This window comes from Hipposideros armiger, unplaced genomic scaffold, assembly GCF_001890085.2.
Source record: "Hipposideros armiger isolate ML-2016 unplaced genomic scaffold, ASM189008v1 scaffold_221, whole genome shotgun sequence".
Lineage (NCBI taxonomy): Eukaryota > Metazoa > Chordata > Mammalia > Chiroptera > Hipposideridae > Hipposideros > Hipposideros armiger.
The window spans coordinates 13,068-26,026 of record NW_017731571.1 but is presented as its reverse complement, the minus strand read 5'-3'; positions in this window follow the sequence as shown (position 1 = coordinate 26,026).

The window sequence follows — 12,959 nt, the reverse complement described above, 5'->3', positions numbered from 1 at the left end:
GCACACTATCCATTTCACTGAAGACTGAGTTCACCTGGCTGGAGCTAAAACACTGAAAACATCTCACCAGAGCAGAGCAGACCAGAGCTGACTGCAACAGAGCAGGTGGAGCAAAGTCAGAGCAGGGCAAAGTGGGCCAGACCAGACCAGACTGGAGCACAGTGGAGCAGAACTATCTAGGTGGAGAAGGGCCTTGACTCAGGGCCATCTCACAGCCATGGTACCCCACAATCGTACAGTCTCATAACTGAGGTATAACACTACTGAGCTGTTCCGCAGATGTGCTGTATCACAATTGAGCTGTTTGCTCTGAATAAACTTTCCTCTTTCACTACACCAATGACAACCAGTTGACATTTTCTAATCTACTGTGGTGTTTGAGGACATTGCTTTTCTTTCCAGAAAATGAGCCTCAGTCCCTCTGAGGTTGTATCAGAGGCAGAGCTCGAGCCCAGTCTGATCCTAACTAGAAATAAGCCTAAAACCAGAAGCAAGCCTGGAACCAGAAGCAATGCTGGAGCCAGAAATGGAGTCAGAGGTGGGGCAAGGAGCTGTTTGTCACCTCAGAGGGTTCCTTACAGTCATCTGTCAGAACAGGGGTCAGAGTGGCTGGGGTCCTCAAAGGAACCGTTGGAACAGATGTAGGGGAAAGATTATTACCATGGGAGCGGAGGCCAGATCCAAGCCACACATCTCACCCTAAGTCACAGGCCTTGTGAGCATGAGATCCAGGGGCCTAAACTAAGTGGAGGCTCGCATCGAGGCAGGTCCTGGAGATATTCTGCTTGTCAGAGCACAGGCCAAGCCCAAGCCAAGCAGGGAGCCAACCCTATTCCTTGTGAATACTGGGGTCTGGCCTAGTTTTAAGGAGGAGAAACGTGACCTCAATAGGTACAGGAACTTGACCACTGTGGGCACCTGTAATAAATAACTTCATATATTCCTTATTCTGGAGAGGAAACCAGAACACTTAGAAAACAAATCCAATGGAGTATTATTCAGCTATAAAGAAGAAGGAAATAGTACCCTTTGCAACAATATGGATGGAACTAGAGAACATTATGCTAAGTGAAATAAGTCAGTCAGAGAAAGACAAATATCATATGATCTCACTTATACGTGGATTCTAAGGAACTGAATGGATGGGAGAAGTGGATGGAGATACTCTCAGAGACACAGAGGAAGAACTGAGGGTTGTTAGTTGGGAGGGGGTGGGGATGAAGGAGAGGGGAAGGGATGAGACAATACAAATTGGTAATTGCAATATGGCCTCAGGGATAGAAAAAGATAGTCCGAGGAATACAATCAATAACGTTGTAAGCATTTCTTAGGGGGCCAGATGTCCAATGCCCTTTTGGGGAGTCCACTTCATAGTTGATGTAGAGGCCTGACCACCGCATTGTATTTCTGAAACTGATGTTGAATAATACTGTATGTCAACTATAATTATATATACATATAACCTCGGGACATGGAGTAGAGTGCGGGAACGGATTCAATGGAATTGTAATAGATAAGCATGATATCGGGGGTGGGAGGGAAGTGGATGCGGGGAGGGGGGTTGTTACTTTGTGAGGGTGAAAAGGGTAACTATTGCATTGTTCTGTACACCTGAAACTAACAATAAAAAAAATAAAAAAAAAGAAAACAAATCCAAGAAAGAAAAGAAAAGAAAAGAAACGAAGAGAAAAGAAAAGAAGGAAGGAAAGAAAAACGGTGGGGAAAAGGGGGAGAGTAGGAAGAATTAAAACACTGTGTTGTTAAATTAGTAGGATGAACCATTTTTTTATTAAATGCCAGGCCTCTCCAAATATATATCCTCCTCCTCTCCATCTTGTTAAGCTGGTTCCTGGGTTGGAATGTGCCCAGGGAGAAGAGGAAACGAAGCAGAAAAATTCTCAAGTCACAGATGCTGCCATTAGTCTGATACATGCCTTCTCGGGGCGGAAATAGAAAGCTGATTCTCATGTGAGTGCTTTTGAAAGTTGCTTGAACATCTCTCACTCCTACTTCTCTGTTATCCTGAGAATTGCAGCTCTTTCCTGGACAGCACCTCCTCAGCAGTCCGTAAGACACCCCCATCCTGCCTGTCTACGCACACTTATGTATGATGGTTTTTCTTGTCCTACATACATTTACCTCAGACAGGCCCTTATTTAAATACGTTTCAGGTTCCATATTTATTGTTTTGCAGAGATGCATTTGAACAACAGTGAGACTTTTTCAAAAGGTTATATTCCAAATTGAACTGGATTCTATAGCATGTAGTGGTATATTGAGCTTCTAGACTATTTCAAAATTGACATTTTGGGAATGACAAAACTTATATCAAATAATACATGAACTGATGATAAAATCTGGAAAATCTGTGTCTCTCAAATTTACTGTAAGCTACTCTTTGCTTATGATCCTTTTCAAAGAAGATGTCAACTCCTCACCAAGCATATAGATGGTTTTCTAAGTTAATAACTTCTAATTGAGCCCTTCCATGCTAAGTGAATAGAAAATTCAGGAAATTGGCCATTTTGCTGCCAGTGATGTCCAAATCAGCCTGAACATTAGAATCATATCAGGAAATTTTTAGGCGCCTAGATTCTGTAGCTTCACTACAAACTTATTGAATCAGGATCTGCAGAGCTGTGCTCCAGGAAATCTAAAGTTGTTAGACTCTTATAGGTCATTCTGATTAACTGCTTTAACCAAGTTCCTTCTTGGGGACTGGAATATCTGCAAGTCTGCTCACCAAGTTTCCAGTATTCCACCTTCAAATCTGCCTTTCCATGGACTATTGAACATTAAAATGTAGGTCAATTAAAGAAAGTCAAAACCACAGCTAGTCAAAGTCAAGTCACTATAGCCAGTAATATACTTCACTCCCTCCATCCTCTAAAAAATTTACAGCAAAAAATACAGAAATTTGAAGAGGAAATGGGAATAAACATGTCTTATGCAACTTTTATCTTTATTAATCTTTCAGATTTCAAAGTTCACCTCTGTTACTTTTTATCTTAAACTTTTATAAACTGATGTTGTTTAAGAAAGTATTCATTATAATCAAGATTTATCATAACAAAGCAATTTACTTTGGCTGTGGAATTTGTTGGTTTGGGGCCCTGGATTTAACTTACAGCACACTGTAAAATATATCTGGGTTGACATCAGTGCAGAAAAGAGATGAGACTAATCCAAGAGCCTGCTTCACCACGGAAAGTTTAAAAAATAACTAAAAACTGTCAAAATCAACTCTGACAGATCTCTAGAAAACAATCCAAGCTTTACATCAACAAAGTGAATACTAAATCTGGAAAAAAGGCAACTTAAAAATGATAGAATGGTTTGTGGCATTTTAATTGGTCTTTGTTCCAACCCAATGCCTAGTATGTGCAGTGCTGGTGGTGGTCTTCAAGAAGGCAGCCTGCATTCCTGGTGTGGGACCCTGGGCTGTGCTCCAGAGGGCACAGAACAGACCTTGCTCACAAAGAGGTATGTGTGTATTCCAACCTGTCTGAAAGCTAGCAGAAGACTGACACAAAGTACTGTCCTATTTTGACTACTTCAGAACTCACTCATTGTGGAAAAGCAGCAGGAATTCTGTAAAAACACTGTAAGGCCAACTAACAACCCACAGCCAGTAGGGACAAAAACATTATCGTTTGAGGCACACAATAGAGCAGTGAAAGCAATGCATGAAAAGCTAGAGAGAGAGTTTCTTTGTTAAATTGAGGTATTCAAAGGCACTCTTAAATGCTGGGAATTTACACGCACACAAGAACAGTAAGTCAAAAGGATGAAAAAAATGAACAGAGCCAAAAAGATCCACAAAACCAACCTACAATGGAAATCCCAGATAGAGAGAAGGGTGAAAATGGAGTATAAAGAATATTTAAAGAAACAATAGCTGAAAATTCCCCAAATTTGATAAAAGATGCAAATCTACATATTCAAGAAGCTTAATGACCTCCAAAATGTATAATCCAAAGAGGTCCACACCAAGACACAGTAAAACCAAACTCTTGAAAGTTAAGGACAGAGAGAGAATTTTGAAAGCAACAAGAGAAAAGTGACACAGTACAAGGGATCTTTATTAGATTAATAACATATTCTTCATCAGAAGCTATGGAGGCCAGAAAGCAGGGCAATGACATTTTGAAACTGCTGAAATGGGCTCTGGTTCAAGATGGCCACACAGAAAGATCCTGAACTCACCTCCCCCCACAGACACACCCAATCTACAGCTATATATGAAACAATCTACTGTGAGAAAAACCTATCTACTGGCAGAGCGACCCTTTCACATCAGGCAAACAAGAGGGAAACCACATCCAAGCAGTTAGGAAAGGCTGAGAAACAATCTCGCCATAAACCCCACCCCCAGCACAGCAACTCACAACTGGGATGGAATTCAAAACCCAAAACTTCTCCCTGAGGAGTGAAGGATTGGTATGCCACATGGGGCACCTCAACTTTTAATACCAGCACCTGAGAGAAAAGCCCCTAAAACATCTGACTTTGAAGAGCAACCGTGCTGGTGCCCACAGGACCCAGAGGGCTGTGTCAAATTGAGAAATGGCTCTTAAAGGGCTAGAGCAGATTACCTCCCCCCACTCCCTGCCCCACCCCAGGATATAAGCAGGCCTTGAGGATACCTAAGATATAGTAAGCACCTAAATGAATGGATATGGATAAAGATAAAAGATAAAGAAAATGCGGTATATTTATAATGGAATATTACTGAGCCATAACAAAGAATAAAATCTTGCCGTTTGCTGTAACATGGATGGAACTTCAGCATCATGCTAAGTGAAACAAGTCAAACAGAGAAAGACAAATGCCATATGATCTCACTCATATGTGGAACCTTTTAAAAAAAATAAAGCTCATGGATACAGAGAACAAATCGGTGGTTGACAGAGGCTTGGGAGTAGGAAGCTGGGAAAAAATGATGAAGGGAGTCAAAAGGTAAAAACTTTCAGTTATAAAATAAATAAGTCATGGGGAAGTAACACACAGCATGACAACTATAGTTAAAAATACTGTTTTGCATATTTGAAAGTTGCTAAGATCTTACGAGTTCTCATCACAAGAAAAAACATTTCGTAACTATGTATGGCGATAAATGTTAACTAGACTAATTGTGGTGATCGTTTTACAATATATACAAATATCGAATCATTATTTTGTACATCTGATACTAATATGACGTTTTATGTCAATTTACCTCAGTAAAAAAAAAAGAGTCAAATTATAACATCGTTATACTTATAAGGAAGAAATAAGTACTTATAATTATCAACTTGATTTGATACTCAGGTTATAACTGATATCTGTTATTATATATGTATGTTTGTATATGGTAAAATATAATATATAATGTATATGACAAAAATAAAATATATATGATACATAGCTACTAAATATATGATAAAATATGTTTATACGTCATATAAATACATATGCAAAATAAATATCATATATGTGATACACATATGCTTATATATGAGACATAAAACAAAATACTTATTGCCTAATGCTGTACAGAGGGAAGCTGATATTCCTGCCAATGGTAAATTTAAAACAATTTTACTTTTGATTTTTCTAATACCAGTAAAGAAAAACAGAGTTCACTTTATCTTATATAGATAATTGAAAAGAATATATTATTTTCTCTGAAAAGAAAATGGTTTTGAAAGTTCTAAGGTTCAAAATTTTCTCATAGGGGATCTGGCCTAAATCTGGTCACAGAATGGAAGCTCCCATGGGTCTCATTATCATCACTCTGTATGGATGATGCTCGGGGTCACAATCCTTCTGCCCAGAGTTTCTTCAAGAGGCAGAGCAGGGATGGGCCAATGAAGTCACCAGCCAGGAAGAATCGTCCAAGCCACCTTTCTTGTTAGCTGTTTCAGTCCAGACAGGGAGAACAGGCTCAGACAATTCTCCCCAGTAGAAGAGAGAGAAGGGCAGAAGAGAGGTAGTTGGTAACACTGCTTTCGTTTTAACCACAGTAACAATAGGCCTCCTTCCTAGTGCAGAACGTTTAGTGTTACACGCCTGGTGTTAAAAGCGTGCACTTTGTTTACTCATGTCACAAATGTTTTTTGAGCACTTACATTGTGGGAGACACTCTTCTAGGCACCGACCATAAGGCAATGAATGAAATAAATAGAAGTCTCTGGCCCATGGAGCTTGACATTCTAGTGGCTGAGGAAAGAAATACACTGGATAAATAATTACATAGGATGTTAGGAGGTGATAACTGTCAACGGCGTAGCCTAACAGCAAGATAAGGTGAGTCCTCATCACTAAATATGAATATGTGTGTACATGCACACATGTGTTAGTGTCCATGCATGAGTCCATATGTGTTGGAAGAAGGGAACAAAATTGCCACTGCAGTAATGACCAAACTGGGGAGAAATCAATGCTTATCCTTAGAAGTATATTAACATATATTAACCTGGAAAGTAAATTAAGGTAAAGGAAGTGCAGTGCTCTTCCATATTTTCAGTCATGATTACTGTTTTATTGTCTTTCCTAAAATGGCTTGGGATCAGCTTCAACTTTCTGGGTATTAACAAGAAAACTGATTTTGAATTATAAAGTATGTACTTAATTTTTCTAACAGACTTTATTAGATTTAAGGGTTCACTGTAAGGTTTTTGGTTTTCTGTAAGTAGAGAAACAGTAAGAAGAAATGACATTCCGGGGGGATTTCATAATAAAAAGTCCATACCTTGTTATTTCACCATAACAGAAGTCTTTACTCCCTGGACACTCCGGCCAAGCCCTCCAGATCGTCAGCATATTCTGTGTGTTCACGGGTACTCTTGTAAATGCAGGAATCTTAAAATGGGTTTTATGGACAACTACCTTTTTGAAAGTAGACAGAGGAGAAAAAGGAACTCCATCATATGACATAACCCAATACAATCAAAGAGGCATTTTTCCCCCCTCAGATCTAATGTAAGATCTGTCCCCTAGACATTTGTGGAGAATCAGTGCTTCAGATACTATGAAGCACATGGAGGTGGACTGCCTAGAGATACACAAAATCTAGTATCTAGCAACAGAGAAATATAGCAAAAAGCACAAGAGTATGCTTTGAGGGAAAATAGGTAATAATGTTTTGAACAGGTATGTCAGATGTCCAGAGGCTTTCTTCAGGGATTCAGAATGGTCCAATTCTTTTCATCCTCTGTTGTAATGTTGGTTCAACAAAATGAAACACACACACTTAAAACTTCAAATTGAGTAAGCCCATGTGGCTGCGAAATCATTCAAACAATGACTATCATCAACAACATGATGAGTAAAATCACCAAGGTCATGATTTTAAAAGACCTTGAAAACAAATTGATAAAATAAAATAAAATAAGTATCCTTCCTCCAATATAAAAACTATACTCCAGGTGTTAAACTGCTATGGAAGTCATAAAATAAATGTTAATATGAAAAACACATAACTCATCAATAAAAACCTAAAGCCAACAAAATCTTGAGCCAAGAATCTATTGTAGGCCATGATGGAGCTGTTGAGGTTTTGGAAAAGTCGTTTATTAAAGAAACAGATATTTGGAATATACCTGGTCAAGGCTAAGACATTCTTAGTTGGTATGCATAGTTGTTGAATAGACATTACCAATAGAGGTAGCAACCATCCATTTCTCTCTCTCTCTCTCTCCTTCTCTTTTCCTCTCTCTCTCACACACACACATACACACACATGCTTGCAAACCAGACTCTCAAATGAATTATTTTAAGGTTTGACCTTGCTTTATTTTACTCATAATTACCTTTTCTATAGAGATTTTATTTCCCTCAACTAGGCACCTAATAAAATCATACAAATATACACCCACATAAAAAACACAGGCTTTTTTTCTCTCAGTTTCTGTTTTCTACCTTTACTGATTATATTTCTAAGGTTCTCTTTTATAATGTTATTCAAATAACAGGCCACCGGATATAGCATGCCTTCTAAAAGTGCACCTGTATCTTTCATGAACTCTAATGGAAATTCTGTGTGACCAAACTCCTGCTACAAGGTTCAGGAGTTGAAGAAGTCGCAAGGTATTATTAAATTTTCAGATTGCTGACCAAGAAATCAAGTTCATTTCCTACATTAGCAATACAATTTAAAATGAAGCTTCTGGTATTTCTGGAACAAAAACATGCAAAGTTTAAACATATATAATAGCTTACTTTTATTTCAATACATTTTTGGTGTTTAAATATAATACTGAGGCCTTTTGCCAATAATTTGGAAGTAGTAAAATTAATTAAATCTAGTGCATTGCGCAATTCCTTTGCCAATAAGTAATAAATAAGTATACCTTATAATTACAATACCCTTTCCACAATACTTACAGATTTTCCACCCAATTAATGGTTATTTCATCTTCACACAGATGAATTTGTATAAGACAAGCCACTGTCAAACAGCCCTTTCTTATTTTTTTGCTGAAAGGTGATGAAATGAATATGACTTCAAAGTCACTTCAGGAATGGTAAGAAACACTTTGTTTCCTAGGAAAAGATTTATTATTTTCTTCATATGATTTTCTGTTCCCAGTTGACTCACTTTTGTATCAGCATTGAGACCAACACATTTTCAATAGATTGTTTTTCTAGGGTAAAGCTCTATTTCTCACACATTGTGTTTTGTCCTCATTGTCCTTGGTTAAAAGAAAAAGGTGATTCCTTAAGTTCTCAGCAACAATGGCTATTTGCCTAAATTTGGCTAAATCACCCTCCATTGACCAATGGAAGAAGCTTCAAATCGCTGATGGTTGGCAGCAAAAAAGGGTGCATATGTAAGATCCACGATCCACTTAGGATGCCTTGTACTACTACATATTACTTTACCTGTTCAGAAGAGATAATAACCTTGCCTGTGCCTTTTGAAAGAAGCAGAGGTAGTCAGGCCACATAAGGATGATCATTAGGACTTCCCACCTTTCAGTCACCATCTGTCTTGGCCATCTCCAGCCACAGACCTGCACAGGCTAATGTCACTTTATACAGAGATAGTGTCCATCAAAAAGAGAAGAAATTACTGTATCTGCTGCCACAGGGAACCTGTTCTATTTCTTAAAGATCAGAGACCAACTCACCTTTGGAATAATGGAACAAATGCGCCAGGACAAAATGACAACACCCAAAGTGAAGGATCATATTATGTTTATACACAATTCAGACATGGACCTTGACATATTGTGTGTGTGTGTGTGTGTGTGTGTGTGTGTGTGTGTGTGAGAGAGAGAGAGAGAGAGAGAGAGAGATTTATTCTGACAGGTAAAAATCTCCTAAAATCAAATTTTTTTATTTTAAACTATAAATGTGACATGTTGAGGGTTTTTAGGTGTCAATGGTTATAGATTTTAAAATATAAATTATCATACTGAAGGTGAAGAAATAAGGAACCATCTGAATAGTGAACCTTCTAAGGGAGAAGCCTGACCTCCTAGACAATAGGATTTGACCCATTAGACTTGAAAATTCACATTTTTTACATTTGAAACTTTTCCTTTCTGTTTCCTGGATTGGCTCTGAGGCAAAGGTTCTATTACACTATTCTGGCTAAGAGAGACCTTATCCAGGGTGATTTCTATATTTCTGATACCATGCACAATAGTTAGTTGTTAAGATTAAATACATATAAGAGACTCATAGCAGTATTACAGATCTAGTCTTGCTGAGAAATTATCATAGCAGTTAACAGCTCCCTTGTTATTGACAAAAAATCCACACCGGACTGGCCAAGTGGCGTGTTGGTTAAGAGCTGGCTTGGGACTCCAGCTCTGAGCAGCAGGGTCCCAGTTTGGATCCCACAAGGGGCCCAGTGACACTGCCCTCTACAGCTCATATGGTGAACAACAGCTTGTCCTGGAGCTGGGCTGCTGTGAGTCACCAGAGACGCTGTAGGCTGCAGCCCCTGCTGCAGTGGGCTGCTGTAAGCTACCTTGTGTGGTTGGCAGCCAGCGTGAGTGGCTGGCAGCCTGTGTGAGCTGCCAAGAGCCGCCGTGAGTGGCCGTCCAGAGGCCGGCGACCGATCTGCCTCACTTGGAAGAGCACAATGATAATATCAACATGGGTCAGTGAAGCAACGTCCTCCACAACTATACTGAAGAACAAAATGACAGCAACTTGTCTGTTCCCCTTCCCCGGTTCCCCAGTGCTGTTTCCCTCCCCCAATTCCCCAATAAAATCTTTAAAAAAAAGAAATCCACACCAAAGATGTTTCCTTGCCTTCAGCCATCTGTGACAATATCCTAGAACTGTTATATCTCTGAGATTGCCAGAAAAGTTGGAGATTGAACTCCTTTCCCAAAAGTCTGATCCAAGATAATGTAGAACCTGAAGAACTGGAAGTGAAGTCTTGGTGAAGGAGGGGAGAATAGAAAGTTCTTTATAAAATGTTGCTTGGAGACTAGTGTTTAAACTTAGGTATGTGGTCTTTGATAGGAGGCATATTTAACTGACTGTAAACATAAATTTTAAGATCAACGATCTCTGAAAAATTATTTTGTTATAAAATAACATAGAAAAAAAAAACTGGTCTAGAAAAGCCAAAATGAAAATCTACATTTTTGGACAGGAAACTTTTATGTTTCTGCAGTTTTTTGTTTTGTTTTGTTTTTAAGGAAGAAAATAGTTTATTAATGCTATATTTTTTTTCTTTCTTTCATACAGAACTGTGGGGTTTTCAAACACTCTGGCAATATTATTCCAGTGAGTCACTGCAATTTCGTAGAGAGTTTCTTAGCAATATCATTCAATCTTTCAGATGAAAACTGAAATATTTGCTTGAAATAACCCTAAGGGTTTCTGAAACTGAGCTCTCTGCCCAGGACCTGGGAAGCCTGGGCCATGTGAAATGCTAAAAATATGAAAAATCTTGGAAATCTTAGAGGATCATTAAAGAAACTATCAGTTTTTCCACTTCCCTGTTTAGGAGCAAAGAGCTGTGTTCAAAACATTAACAAACTCAATAAGAACTCTAAGTTAACAAGATGATGGTGTTAAGTTGCATAAAAGGATTTTTAAATGAACACACACACACACACACACACACACACACACACACACACAATTATTCTAGCAGAGGAATTGCTTCTGAGCCTTGGGGATCAAATGCATAAATCCTTTTTTAGGTATAATAATATAAATATTTGACACTTCACTTTTCCTACCATACCCTTTGTATTTTATGCCTGGCCATCCTCTTTCAATTTATTCTCCAAATTTAAGGAAAGCAGTAAAAGTAAGTGATAGATTTTATCTGAGGAATTGCTACTTATTTCCCAACTGCGTCTTAGTACCACTAGTATCCTTTCATTTCTTAAGCAACATTGCCATCGTGTGGCTATGTCTATACATTTCCCAGAAAAAAACCCAGGCTTAAATGAACTGAAGAGACCCCAAATAGCACCAAAAATTGGAACTGATTTATGGCCCTGCAATTTCCTCCAATTGTAGAATCAACTTGGTTAGGAAGGGAGAGGTCATCCCAAGAAATTTTACAACTTTGGTTTCCAATAATCAATGTTGTTTTGTCTTAAATGACCACCTTTGGTAACTCAATGAAGAAAAGCTGAATTAAGATAAAGAAAATATTAAGAAAAAAGTCTATCATCATTTCCACAAAAGCATTGCTTTTAGACCTTTTAGGCTATGTATTTCAAATACTGGCACATTCAGATTGGGGTTACACTTGGCCTTATGTATCAATGTTTCTTTCCTGGAGATTTTTATTTTTTTATCTTTATTAAATGTATTGGGGTGACATTGGTTAATAAAATTATATAGGTTTCAAGTGTACATTTCTATAATACATCATCTATACGTTGCACTGAGTCTTCACCACCCAGAGTCAGTTCTCCTTCCATCACCACATGTTTGACCCCCCTTACCCTCTGGTGACCACTAAACTTGTCTGTGTCTGTGAGTTTTGTTTCTTTGTTTGTCTTGCTTGTTTGCTGCTTTCCATTTTATATGCCACATATGAATGAAGTCACATGATTCTCGACATTTTCTGTCTGACTTATTTTGCTTAACATAATAATCTCAAGATCCATCCATGTTGTAGCAAATAGCATTATTTCATCTTTTTTATGGCTGAGTACTCTTTCATTGATATATGTACCACATCTTCTTTATCCAGTCATCTACCAAAGAACACTTTGGTTGTTTCCATGTCTTGGCTACCGTGAATGATGCTGCACTGAACATTAGGTACATATATCTTTACGGATAAATGTTTTCAGATTTTTTTGGTAGGTAACCAAAAGAGGAATTGCTGGGTCATATGGTAGCTCTATTCTCAATTTTTTGAGGAACCTCCATACTGTTTTCCATAATGGCTATATCAATGTACCTTCTGACCAGCAATGCATAAGGGTTCCATTTACTCCACAGCCAATCTTGGATAATCTTAACTATCCTATAATGCTCTCTGTAACAGGCATAGTATGGACTTCACCTGAAATTGTCCTGAATTAACTTTTTCCATTCACTCTGATTCTTTTTGGCTATAGAGGAAATACTGTGGAAGCAACAATCTGTTTGTTCTGGGAAATTAGTTTTTTGTACACACAACCTTCTCTAAAAGAATTCACATGGGCCGGCCGAGTGGCGCGATGGTTAAGAACTGGCTTGGGATGCCAGAGGGCCCCGGTTCGGATCCCGCATATGAGGGCCAGTGAACACTGCCCTCCACAGCTAAGATGATAAACAACAGCTCAACCTGGAGCTGGGCTGCCGTGAGTCGCCGGCGACGGCGTAGGCTGCAGTCTCTGTGGCAGTGGGTTGCCATGGGCTACTGTGTGTGGCCAGCAGCCAGCGTGAGCGGCCAGCCGCCGCAGTGAGCGGCCTTCCAGAAGCCCGCGACTGATCTGCCTCGCCCGGGAAGAGCGCAATGATGGTGCCAACTTGGGCCAGTGACGCAACGTCCTCCACAA